Below are 11,286 nucleotides of genomic sequence, written 5' to 3'. Positions count from 1 at the left end.
ACACACACACACACACCTACATCTTCATCTCCACTTGCATCCATAACCTGCTTTGTGTTCCTCTTTTCCCAGTTTATTCCTTTATATGATGTGTGTACGTGTTGGCTGATTGGCGATGCCCTCTGTGCCATCTGCAGCAACCCCCCTCCCCACACACACATACACAGAAACACACACTCTTCCCACTCATCACAAGGGTGGGCTTAACCATCTGTGTGCCAGTGTGTTCCCACAGAGACAAAGGGGGACGAGTGTGTGTGTGTGTGTGTGGGGGGGGGGTCGTCAAAAGTGTAAAGATATAAAAACAGCTCACCGTACTGTATGTTGGAATTAGATGAACAATTGACATATGAGCTCACAGCAACACAAGTTGGTAATGTTGGTAATTTATGCTGGAAGGAAAGCTGTTGTTGAAACTTTGTTACTGACTTCGTAACGAGGCCAAGACTGGCTGATAGAGGAAGTCTGCTTACTGAACCTAGTCTGATGCTTCAAAGTTAAGGCAACCCAAGTTGCTGGTTATAAATGACGTGTAAAGATGGGATCGCATTTGACCTACTGCCTGATTATTACTTCCTGGAGAGCAGCCTATAGATCACAGCTTCAAAGGAAGAAATATTGGTCTAGATTGGGATGGGGCACAGACTTTTTCTTGTATATTTCCACTTGATAGCAAGCTGCAGTTAAATATCAATATGCATCTCATTTATTTTGATGGAAAAATTACTCATCTTAAATTTAAATGTGAATATGTTAATAAGCCCTTTTTAGAAGGCCATTCCGACAAGTCAGCGTAATACTAACAGTGTGTCTGATGACGCGCTGTCGCAGCATGGTGATGCAGGAGTTTTGCGGCATTCCCGCACCCAAGGAAAGCACCGTCTGTGTGGAGACCTCTCAGACTGGGACGTTACTCGAGGTGAATCGTAAGCTGCACAATGTTCTAGCTGCGATACCGGTATTAGTGCACAAAAGGGATGTCATCTCGGAGAGGGTCAGCGGACGGTATGGACAAGTTTTAAAAACCTAAATTGGCTTCACTGAAGGACTGGAATGATCAGTAAAGACTGAAGGCAGAGAGGAAAATTATCTCAGCCTGATCCAAACAGTCTTGTTATCCGAATCTGACGCCATAACAGCCTTGAGATGCTAACAACAAACCCCCACAAAGGCATGCAGACAGATGCTGTGGACCCCCCCCCCCCCCCCCCCCCCCCCCGGGGCATTTTTACCACTCAGTTTCAGCATTTCTACATTTCAGTCTGACCCAACTTTGTAAATGTAGGTTCTCAATCAGATTTGAGCCTGTTCTGGTGTCATTTTTAGCATTTTTATTTATAGATATGCTGTTACTAGGCTTTCCCTGTATGACCAGTGTCAGAGCTTGGTCCGTATTGTAGGCAGTAAGTCGGGCTCATTTCCAGTGAGAGTTGGACCGATTCTGTTCATAACTTTTATGGACTGGATTTTCAGGCGCAGCCAAGGTGTTGAGCGGATCTGTTTTGGAAGATTGGGAACCACTGATGTAGACTCTCTAAACCTGGACCAGATTCTGCTACAGTGTTAGCAAAACATGTTAAACATATAGATTGTGATGTTTAAAGCTGTAATTTGATTATTGAAAACAGTAGGGTTCATTTTTGTTTTTTCATAAATGTGGGAACAAAATTGTGTTCAAATGTAGAAAATGTTGAAATGTATCTTGCCTGACCGGGCAGATCTGTGGGTGCTCAGCACCCCAAACCGCTGATGCTAGAACCGGTCCTGGAGAGACTGTTTAAAGGCTCAGGAACCCTTTGCAAGTGTTTTCAGTTAGCAATTTTACATTTTAATCGATTAGTATTTTGTTAGGTATCACACACTGATATTTGATCATGTTAGATTAGTGTCCTTTTTCATGTGTTTCAATTATTCAGTTTTATAATAAACTAGAGGACATATATTTTACGTTCAGGTCTACTTAGTTATTTGCATTTTAGTGTTGTCATTTATAGTAAACAAAGCAAGATCTTTTAAGCGGGGATCTCATTTTTCTCGCATATTATGAAAAAAGTAACAAAAATATTATTTTTTTCTGGTAATTAGTTACTTTTATATTCTTATAACTCAGCAACTAACTGAGTTACCTATTGACACAGTAATTAGTAACTATAACTAATTACTTTTTTTAAAGTCACATTCCCTTCACCGGTCATAAGTGTTTTAAATCTCAAAAAGCACTGCTACAGTTTCCTCTTGTCCAATTTCTAAACAGTTTTTTTTTTCCCATCTTTGCTTTGACTTTTAAGAACTGTCGTGCACTGGCATCTTTGTATGCTTTTATGTCTTATCTCAGCCAAACCATCCTCCCACCATCAAACAGGCATGGTGGAGCATGCACAATCTTGCTAGAAAAATACAAAAGCAGGCATATTGTTAAGGTTTTTGTGTATGTTCCATCTTCTAAACTCCTAAACAGTAAACACTTTCCTGTTTGGTTTCTTCCTTCCATACAATCTTAATTTTAAGAAGAAAAACAGGAAAGCATCATAGCTCACACCCAGTCTGCTTTGCTGTGAGATTAGATTTATTCCTTCAGCTGTGACATATAAATTGAAGTGGATTATTTAGTAAGAAAATGACAGAATTAAATTAAAACTAGTAGGCGTTATTGTTAGGCAAGGAACATTGCAGGGCTTAAAAATATAGGCTCAGCATCGCCCCTAGGCAGTGGATACCGCAATCTCCTCTCCTCTTGTTCTCACCAATAGACTTAAAGAACACATAGATATAAACAGCCTTCCAGGACCACAAAAGCATGTGTAGAAAATCAGAAAATCATTTCCTCTCCACTCCAGTTCTTCTGTTTTCTCTGCCATCCCCTCTTCTTCCTTAGAGCAAGTACACAAGGGGCTGCCAGGCCGCATCAATCCAGGGCTGAGCCTGTGCTTTGACGTAGAGAAAAAATACAAAGTGCACAGATTTTGTGCATAAACATACCCTTTAAAATGGCTAAGGAGAGTACAGAGAGGGGAGCAATGCCAAATCCCCCCATTCTGCCTCAGACCCTAGGAGGCAACATCCTGACAGCTTTGAGGTGGAGGGAAAAGTGGTTAAGGGGGGTGTAGGAAATGGGAGATGAAGAGGTAGAGAGAGAACATCGGCTTTTGGGGATGAAAGAATTGCTCAAGGAGTTGGAAAATGATAATCTGCTGTATTTTCACATTTTAAATAGTCTGGCATTCCCCATCAGAGTGACATAATGAGACCAACAATCATGTCTCAGTTTGACCAGTTACATCTGATGAATTCTCTAATGCACATCTATTGTACCCTTGGGCCAAAAAATCAAAGGCTTTGTGTCTTTTACAACACTTCTTTAAATAAAACATGATATTTTACCTAAAGACTCTCTAAAAGGAGTGTCTGTAAGTAGGACCTTCTTTTGAGGATACATCCATCCATCCATTTTCATCCTCTTATCCGTAGCCAGGCCACTGGGGCAGTAGCCTAAGTTGAGAAGCCCAGACTTCCCTCTCCCCAGCCACTTGGGCCAGCTCCTCCGGGGAAATCCCAAGACGTTCTCTAACCAGGTGAGAGACATAGTCCCTCCAGCGTGTCCTGGGTCTACCTTCAGGCCTCCTCTCGGTTGGACGTGCCCGGAAAACCTCACCAGGGAGGCGTCCAGGAGGCATCCTGACCAGATGCCCGAGCCACCTCAACTGGCTCCTCTCGATGTGGAGGAGCAGCGAAGCAACTCCGAGCCCCTCCAGGATGACCGAGCTTCTCACCCTTTCTCTAAGGGAGAGCCTAGCCACTCTGCAAGTGTGCTGCAGAGTACTGATAAATCGAGAGCTTCGCCTTCTGACCCAGCTCTCTCTTCACCACGACAGACCGGTACAATGCCCGCATCACTGCAGATGCAGCACTAATCCGCCTGTCGATCTCACACTCCAGTTTTCCCTCACTTGTGAACAAGATCCCAAGATACTTAAAGTCTTCCACTTGGGGCAGGACCTCATTCCTGACCTGGAGAAGGCATTCTACCCTTTTCCAAATCAAGACCATGGTCTCAGATTTAGAGGAGCTGATTCTCATCCCAGCTGCTTCACACACGGCTGCAAACTGCTCCAGCGAAAGCTGAAGATCACATTCTAATGAAGCCAACAGGTCCACATCATCTTCAAAAAGCAGAGACCCAATCCTCAGGCCACCAAAATGGATGCCCTCAACACCTTGGCTGCGCCTAGAAATCCTGTCCATAAAGGTTATGAACAGAATTGGTGACAAAGGGCAGCCTTGGCGGAGTCTGACTCACTGGGAACGAGCCCGACTTACTGCCGGCAATGCGGACCAAGCTCTGACACTGTTTAAACAGGGACCTAACAGCTCGTATCAGAGGGCCTGGTACCCCATACTCCCGGAGTACCCCCCACAGGGCCCCCCGAGGGACGAGGTCAAACGCCTTCTCCAAATCCAAGAAACGCATGTAGATTGGTTGGGCAAATTCCCATTCACCCTCCAGGACCCCCCTAAGGGTATAGAGCTGGTCCATTGTTCCACGGCCAGGACGAAAACCACATTGCTTCTCCTGAATCTGAGGTTCAACAATCCCACGAACCCTCCTCTCCAGAACCCCTGAATAGACCTTACCAGGAAGACCCCAGACTCTGCTTCCTCACTGGAAGACATGTCAGTGGGATTGAGGAGGTCTTCGAAGTATTCTGCCCACCGATCCACAACGTCTCGAGTAGAGGTCAGCAGCCCACCGTCCCTAGTATAAATAGAATTGGTAGTGCACTGATTTCCCCCCCGAGGTGCCGGATGGTGGACCAGAATCTTCTTAAAGCCGTACAGAAGACTTGCTCCATGGTCTCACCGAATTCCTCCCATGCCTGGGTTTTTGCGGCTTAGTGACCACTCAAGCCGCATTCCGCTTGGACTGCCGGTACCCGTGAGCTGCCTCTGGAGTCCCACAGGCCAGAAAGACCTGATAGATCTCTTTCTTCAGCTTGACAGCATCCTTAACCGCCTGTGTCCACCAGCGGGTTCGGGGGTTGCCACCACGATAGACACAGACTATCCTGCGACCACAGCTCCGGTCGGCTGCATCAACTATGGAGGCACGGAACAAGGTCCATTCAGACTCAATGTCCCCTGCCTCCCCTGGAACATTTTGGAAGTTCTGTCGGAGATGGGAATTTAAGCTCCTTCTGACAGGAGATTCTGCCAGACATTCCCAGCAGACCCTCACGATACGTTTGGGTCTGCCTGGTCTGACCGGCATCCTTCCCCACCATCTGAGCCAACTCGCCACCAGGTAGTGGTCAGTTGACAGCTCCACCCTCTTTTCATCCAAGTGTCCAAGACATGTGGCCGCAGGTCAGATGAAACAACAACAAAGTCAATCATCGAGCTGCAGCCTATGGTATCCTGGTGCCAAGAGCACATATGGACGTCTGAACATGGTGTTCATTATGGACAATCCATGACTAGCACAGAAGTCTAATAACAAAACACCACTCGAATTCAGATCAGGGAGGCCATTCCTCCCAACCATACCTCTCCAGGTCTCACTGTCGTTGCCTACATGAGCGTTAAAGTCCCCCAGCAGAACGAGGGAGTCACCGGAAGGAGCGCTCTCCAGCACCCCCTCCAAGTTCTCCAAAAAGGGTGGGTAGTCTGAACTGTAGTTTGGTGCATAAGCACAGACCACAGTCGGAACCCGTTCCCTCACACGTAGGTGGAGGAAGGCTATCCTCTCATTCATCGGGGTGAACCCCAACGTACAGGCACCAAGATGGCGGGGCAACTAGTATACCCACCCCTGCTCAGCGCCTCTCAGTGGGAGCAACTCCAGAGTGGTAGAAAGTCCAACCCCTCTCAAGAAAACTGGTTCCGGAGCCAGAGCCATGCATTGACGTGAGTCTGACCCGACTATATCTAGTCGGAACATCTCAACCTCACACACCAACTCAGGCTCCTTCCCCACCAGAGAGGTGACATTCCATGTGCCAAGAGCCAGCTTCTGTAGCGGAGGGTCAGGCCGCCAAGGTCCCCGCCCTCGACTACCACTTGTCGCACACTGCACCTGACCCCTTTGAGGATACATGACAGAGAGAATTTGGGTTTTAATTTTGTTTGGGCACTTTAAACCTGTTTTTTAAATGATGATTTCTGATCATAATTGGTCACTTTGAGTCTTTGACACAGGCTAAACATAAAAATAGTCTCATACACCTTTCTCCTGCATTAGCTTCTCATAGACAATAGATGGTGAGACAGTGAGATGCAGCAGTTGCTCAGGACGTAGAGCGGGTTGTCCAAATCGGAATTTTGCAGATGTGAACCCAGCTCCGACAAGAGAATGCTGCTGTTGTGTCCTTGAGACACTTAACCTGCCTTGCCTGCTCGTTAGGTGTTGTATCAATTAGTCGACTAGTCGACTTCACTGCTTTGTATTGACTTTTTATGCCTTTCATCGACTAGTCACTGTCACGTAATAATGATCAGAGCGTTGATATCTGACGCCCGGCGTAAAACAGACATTTGACTGAATTGTGACCTTTACCCTCTTGCAATTTAACCTTCCCCTCACTTCCATCCTAACCTTAACCAGCTTGCGCATGCAAATCTCTGATCGCTGACGTGCTACAGACATCTGCGTCCTGAGCACGGCCACAGTAGCATTATCAAATTAGGTGTTGCCACCTCAAAAACAAATTTAACACGTTCATGTCGGCTCATTTCCTTTTATGTTTTCTGTCATTTTTTTGTGCCTGCTGCATTCCGCTGCTGTAGAGTGGAGCACATCACCTGTTTTGTCCTCCAGCATGGCCCAGCTAGCTGCTGCACAGATATCCTGGACTCACACCCCACGAAACAGGGCCCAAGATGTGGCCATGCTCCTTGTAGAATAAGCCCTCACTCCTAGAGGGGTCTCAGCACCCTTGCACCTATATGAAAGGCTGATTGCTTCTACAATCCAGTGTGCCAGTCTCTGGCGAGACACAGGTTTGCTTTTATGGGCCGTGGCCCAAGAAACAAACAACTTGTCTGATTTTCTGAGACCAGCAGTCCTGTCCATATAACAGGAACATGGAACATGGAACAGGGCAGAGACAATTAAGCTTTTGCTCTTCTGCTGAGGAAAAAGGAGGTGGGTGAAAAGCCAGCAGCTCCACAGGGGAGTAGATATAAGATGACTCTATTACTTTAGTCACAAAAGCTGGATTGGGCCGCAGACACACTTTAGTGTAGCCAGGGGCCCACTGTAAACAAGAGGGACTGACTGACCATGCCTGAAGGTCACTCACTCCCTTTGCTGTAGTTAAAGCTAAGAGCAGTGCAGTTTTTAAAGAGATAAATTTCAATCCAGCCCCATCTACAGGTTCAAAAGGATAATGACAGAGGGCCTCCGGAACAAGGGAGAGGTCCCACAGTGGTACCATTGGCCTAAAGACTGGTAGCTTACGGCGAGCACCCTTCATGAAGCGACTCACTAATGGGAGTTGCCCCACTTGTTTGTCACCAAACCCCACATGGCATGCAGAAATTGCAGCCAGATAAACTTTAATAGTGGAGAAAAGTTTACCCTTGTCCATCAGACTCTGCAAAAAACAGAGTACATCCACCACCGAACACTGAAATGGGATAACATGTTTTTCTTCACACCACACCTCAAAAACCCTCCATTTACAGCTGTAAAGATAGCGAACTGAGGAGGCCCTAGCGTTTTGAATGGTGTCAATGACACTTGGGGGCAGGCCTGCCACGCTCAGATTCCACCTCTCACGGGCCAGGCCCACAGAGACTAGCGGTCTGGGTGAGGGTGATAAATCTCTCCCCTGGCTTGGCACAGGAGATCTCTGCGGACAGGCAGGGGCCAGGGTTTGTCCCAAAGTATCTGGACTATTTCTGCCACCCATGGCTTGGATGGCCACAATGGAGCTACCAAGATCAAAGACAGGCCCTGTTCCCTTAAGCCTGAGTCATGCTTCTCCATCTGCGTCAGTGCGGAGACACGCAACGCCATTATTCGTCCTTGCATAGGGCCCCGGTAGGCACGCAAGTACGTACGGAGTCGAGCCCACTTTTTAAAATATCCGTCCGTCGAGACGGAGAATGCAAGCTTGTGATTGGTCAGGACGCCGCTGTTGTCTACACTGTCGCCATTGCGCCCTCAAAAACTTAAAGAGGACTGAGGATAACTAGCGGCAGACATGGAGAAGCTTGAAGAATACCTCGCGAAAAAACTCTAAAATATGAATGTTTAGTTTCCCTGTGACTGGAGGAGTGAAAAGATACGCAGCACGCGTTTTTATTTGTGGACAGAAATGACAGGAAACGTGGGTTTAGAGGTGGCAAACGCATGAAACGGTGGAGGAGAATGAGAGACAAATTTGTCTGTGTTAAAAAGTCTCTTATATACAAAAAACACAATATAAACACACTATCTTGGACCGGATACAGGATAGGATACCACAGAACAGCGCAACGCCCTTTGTTGTCCTGCCAGGGAACTGCTTTGCAACACTTCCCAGGATATGGAGAAGTATGAGAGCAAAATGCTTCTGTCAATCCGTGCGTGTCTGTCCCTTGAGGAGCTGACGGAGAAGCATGAATCAGGCTTAACTCTTATTAGAATGGAGGAAATCAGACTGAGAGGAGGTAACGCGTATAACAGCACTCTCGGCCATTGGTCAGCCAATGCGTCGACTCCCAGAGGTGCGTCCGCGTCTGTCAGGGAGAAGAAGAGTGGGCAGTGGGCGCTTTCCCATGAGGTGGAGAGATCTACGGTAGCCTGACCACATCGCTGCCATAGTTGGTGCACCATCTGGGGGTGGAGTTTCCATTCTCCGTACAGAGTATTCCCTCTGGACAGAAGGTCTGCCCCTCAGTTCAAGCTGCCCGCCACATGTGTTGCGCGGACTGAGAGGAGTCTGGAGCTGCACCACACAATTATTTCCTTGGCTAGTGAGTGCAGCTGTAGGGAGTGTGTCCCGCCCTGACGGTTGATATAAACTACCACTGTGGTGTTGTCTCCGTTCACTAAGACATGGCGGTCCCTTAAGTAGGGCAGGAAGTGCTTTAAAGCTAGAAACACTGCTAGGAGTTCCAGCACATTTATGTGAACCCGTTTAAAACTGTGTGGCCAAACCCCGTTCACTGCTCTCCCCATCAAGGTGGCTCCCCAACCTGTAAGGTCGTCGTCATGGTGACTCTGGACACCACCACCCCCAGCGGAACCCCAGTTGTGAGAACTTTTTGGTCTCTCCAAGGCTGGAGAGCCGACATGCATGCCAGAGTTATTTTCACTCTGCAGTGGAGATGACGGCGGGATCACAGTATTAACGACCTCACCCACCGCTGAACATCTCTCATCATAATAAGCCCCAGTCGCACCACAGAAATCATTGACGACATGAGGCCGAGAAGGCGCAGGCAAAGTCTGCACGGCGCATGGATTCCTAACTAAAAACGTGCGACACACTGTGTGAAGGACGCGATCCTCTCTTCTAACAGCGAAACGCGATAAGAGAGAGAGTCTATCTGAAGACCCAGATATTCTGTACACTGTCTGGGGAATAAACTGCTCTTTGTCCAGTTTATTTTGAACCCCAGGTCGGTCAGATGGTTCAACACCACCAGCGCGATGCTGGCTGCTTGCTCCCGGGAGGGAGTGCAAATCATATAATCATCTATGTAAGAGAAAATTATGATCCCACGAGTCCCCATTGAGGACAGCGTGGCCTTCACACACTCGGTGAACACCCTTGGTGCTAATGACAGCCCGAACGGGATGGTTTGAAACTCGTAGGCTGTGCCCAGATAGGCAAACCTGAGAAATTTCCTGTGTGGAGGATAAATAGAGATGTGAAAATAGGCATCCGCAAGATTGATCGTGACAAACCAATCTCCTGAGTGGACGGAACGGCAGTGTTTTGTGAGTCAACATTCTAAGTCAACATTCTGAAAGTGTACTTGCGTAAGTGTTTGTTTAACACAAGCAGGTCAAGTATGGGACGGAGAGATTTCCCGTCCTTCTTTGAAATGAGGAAGTAGTGTGAATAAAAACCCTGCTGGGCCTCGTCGCTCGACACCATCCTGATCGCTTTTTTGTCCAACAGTGATGCAATTTCGTCTTCCAGGATATGCCCGAGCAGCCTCGACTCATCCCGTGGGAAGAGCGAGATGGCCCTCTGCTGGGCGCAAAGGGACCTGATGGGGTTTGTTTATTATTTTTTCTTGGGAGCTGTCTGCCCTTGGGGAGCAAAGTGTTTGGTGACACTGTGTTTCTGCTCCACACACTTGTCTCTCTGAACCGAAAAGGGAGGAGCTAACAAAACTCCTGCTGGGCTGGGAACCACAGGAGTGCCTGAACCCTGAACACAGAGGTCTGTTTGTACCTCTGAAAACCTCTTCTTTCAGAGAGGATAAGCAAGAGCAGCTAGGATGTCTTCTTCCTCTTGCCCTCGTTGGGGTGAAATGAACGGTTCCTGGCGGCTGGTGCTGCAAAAGAGTGCTTCCCCATGGGCGAGGGTTCTCCGCCTTTTTTGGCTGGCCACCTGCTGATTGCTGGGGTCTAGCCCCACCCTGTCGACCATTTGCCACTGAGGCAGCTGCCGCAAACCCCGGCTTGGGTGCCTGAGGTGGCTGAGGGTTGTGTTTACGAGGCAAGCAGAGATTGAAGGCCTCACCTTCCTGCTTTCTGTGGGTACTTGTCTCAGTCATCTTCTCCAAGGCAGGGTCAGTGAGACCTTTGGTAGGGTCATTTTCTGCATCCATGACATCAGCTTTCTGGGTGTCACCTATGCCTGACAGGTTTAGCCACAAGGCTCTCTCACTCGAAACCGCCAAACCCATCACACGTCCACAGCCCTTGACTGCTCCTCACAGATTTCATCCCGTAAAGCCGGGTTAGGGCCCCAGAGTCCAGCTGACGACCCATTTGCTCCAGGATTTCTCCTTGATAAGCTGACAAGAGAGTAACTGCATTGTGGGAACACACAGATTGGACAGCATATTTGTGCATCCTCTGAAAAATGGATGCCGTGAGACAATCCGTTTTAGATGGGAGAGAGATGCTGGATGATGCTGACACGGATCTGCGGTTGGGGTGAAGGTGGTGTGTCACTGAAGGCTACACCGTTGGGGGTTCGGCCAGCCCCAATTCCCCCATTCCATGCACCTCCAGTTTAGAGCATCCCTTGGTGGGGAGTTTGCTCTTAAATGGGCTAGACCAGTAACAGCTCATTTCTCTCATGCATGCTGGGACAGCCGGTGGGAGCTGCTTGGAGCGGAGGA

At 48.1% G+C, this 11,286-nt stretch overlaps 1 pseudogene; it reads right to left on the bottom strand.

Moving 5' to 3' along the window:
* Window positions 1–4,900: 4,900 nt before the first annotated feature.
* On the bottom strand, window positions 4,901–10,767 carry LOC129160661 (uncharacterized; annotated as a pseudogene).
* Between the last annotated feature and the right edge of the window lie 519 nt (window positions 10,768–11,286).

The sequence above is a fragment of the Nothobranchius furzeri genome, chromosome 1 (genome assembly GCF_043380555.1).
Source record: "Nothobranchius furzeri strain GRZ-AD chromosome 1, NfurGRZ-RIMD1, whole genome shotgun sequence".
Taxonomy (NCBI): domain Eukaryota; kingdom Metazoa; phylum Chordata; class Actinopteri; order Cyprinodontiformes; family Nothobranchiidae; genus Nothobranchius; species Nothobranchius furzeri.
Note: the sequence above shows the minus strand (reverse complement) of the source record. Positions and strands in the feature narration are given on the sequence as shown.